The sequence below is a fragment of the Electrophorus electricus genome, chromosome 1 (assembly GCF_013358815.1).
Source record: "Electrophorus electricus isolate fEleEle1 chromosome 1, fEleEle1.pri, whole genome shotgun sequence".
Taxonomy (NCBI): Eukaryota; Metazoa; Chordata; class Actinopteri; order Gymnotiformes; family Gymnotidae; genus Electrophorus; species Electrophorus electricus.
Window position 1 is genome coordinate 9,392,501 of NC_049535.1, and position 2,500 is coordinate 9,395,000.

A 2,500-nucleotide genomic window follows, 5' to 3' on the forward strand; every position below is an offset into this window, starting at 1 on the left:
GGCGTGGCTCAGAAGCTGCAGTACTCTATACATCGTAGCAGCACAGATGGTGAAATGCAGTCTGAGAATGGGGCAGTAGAATGCGGGTCAGGGTAGTAGAACGCAGGCTGGGGCTAGCCTCGAATTCCAGGAGATTCAAAATCGGCTGGATGTGGAGAAGCCCCCCCTGTGGAAGCTGACCCCTGCTGTTCCGGAGCTCCGCATAGACGTGTCAGCCATACAGGGGTTCATTTGGTTATGCACTGAGATAGTAGAATGCTGTCAGTGCTATGCAATGGGGTAGAAGAATGCTGGAATGGATAAGCACTGGGGTATTAGAATGCTGGGAGTGTTATGCACTGGGGTAGTAGAATGCTGTGAGAGCTATGCACCAAGGAAGTAGAATACAGGTAGGGCTATACACTGTGGTAGTAGAATGCTGAGAGGGCTATGCACTGGGGTAGTAAAATGCACTGAGGTAGTAGAATGCTTGAAGGGCTGTGCATTGGGTTAGTAGAATGCTGTTCGGTTTACGCACTGGGATAGTAGAATGCTGAGAGGTATAAGTGGTGGGATAATAGAATGTACTTGGGTAGTAAAATGCTGAGAGGGCTATGCATTGAGTTAGTATAATGCTGTGAGTTTTATGCACTGGTGTAGTAGAATGCTGAGAAGGATATGTAGTGGGGTAGTAGAATGCACTGGGGTAGTAGAATGCTGTGAGGGCTATATACTGGGGTAGAAATGTAGTGTGAGGGCTTTGCACTGTGGTAGTAGAATGCTGTCAGGGGAATGCACTGGTGTAATAGAATGCGGTGAGAGCATTCTATTCTGGGGTACTGGGGTAGTAATATGCTAGGGGACAATGTAATGACATAGTAGAATGATGTGAAGTTTATGTACTGGGGTTGTAGAATGCTGGGTGTGATTTGTTCTGGGGTCATGGACTTTAACCACTGAGCTACCACTGCCCCAAGGTAGTAGAATGCTGGGAGGGTAATACACTGGGGTAGGAAAATGCTGTGAGGGCTATGTACTGGGGTAGTGGAATGCTGGGAGGGATATTCACTAGGGTAGTAGAATGCTTGGAGGGTTACACACTGGGGTAGTAGAATGCTGTGAGTGCTATGCACTTGGGTAGTAGAATGCATTGGAGTACTAGAATGCTGCGAGGGTAATGCACTGGGGTAGTAGAATGCTGCGAGGGTAATGCACTGTGGTAGTAGAATGCTGAGAGGGTTATACACTGGGGTAGTAGAATGCTGAGAGGGTTACACACTGGGGTAGTAGAATGCTGGGAGGGTTATACACTGGGGTAGTAGAATGGTGGGAAGGCTTAGCACTGGGGTAGTAGAATGCTTGGAGGCTTATACACTGGGGTAGTAGAATGGTGGGAGGGCTTAGCACTGGGGTAGTAGAATGGTGGGAGGGCTTAGCACTGGGGTAGTGGAATGGTGGGAGGCTTATACACTGGGGTAGTAGAATGGTGGGAAGGCTTAGCACTGGGGTAGTAGAATGCTTGGAGGCTTATACACTGGGGTAGTAGAATGGTGGGAGGGCTTAGCACTGGGGTAGTAGAATGCTTGGAGGCTTATACACTGGGGTAGTAGAATGGTGGGAGGGCTTAGCACTGGGGTAGTAGAATGGTGGGAGGGCTTAGCACTGGGGTAGTGGAATGGTGGGAGGCTTATACACTGGGGTAGTAGAATGGTGGGAAGGCTTAGCACTGGGGTAGTAGAATGCTTGGAGGCTTATACACTGGGGTAGTAGAATGGTGGGAGGGCTTAGCACTGGGGTAGTAGAATGCTTGGAGGCTTATACACTGGGGTAGTAGAATGGTGGGAGGGCTTAGCACTGGGGTAGTAGAATGGTGGGAGGGCTTAGCACTGGGGTAGTGGAATGGTGGGAGGCTTATACACTGGGGTAGTAGAATGGTGGGAAGGCTTAGCACTGGGGTAGTAGAATGCTTGGAGGCTTATACACTGGGGTAGTAGAATGGTGGGAGGGCTTAGCACTGGGGTAGTGGAATGCTTGGAGGCTTATACACTGGGGTAGTAGAATGGTGGGAGGGCTTAGCACTGGGGTAGTGGAATGCTTGGAGGCTTATACACTGGGGTAGTAGAATGGTGGGAGGGCTTAGCACTGGGGTAGTGGAATGGTGGGAGGGTTATACCCTGGTATAGTAGAATGCTTGGAGGCTTATACACTGGGGTAGTAGAATGGTGGGAGGGCTTAACACTGGGGTAGTGGAATGGTGGGAGGGTTATACCCTGGTAGAGTAGAATGCTTGCAGGGTTATGGGCTCATGCAGCACTGTTCTTTTCAAAAGAGAGTCCTACTCCCTCTGCTGATTTGTTTCTGCTAAGACAGAATGTCAATGTGTTTGTGTGTGTGTGTGTGTGTGTATGTGAGTGAGCATGTGTGTGTGTCCTTGCATATGTGCGAGTGTGTGTCTGTGTGTGCATGTGCCTGTGTATGTGTACGCGCATGCGTCTGTGTGTGTGTGTGTTTGTGTGTGCGT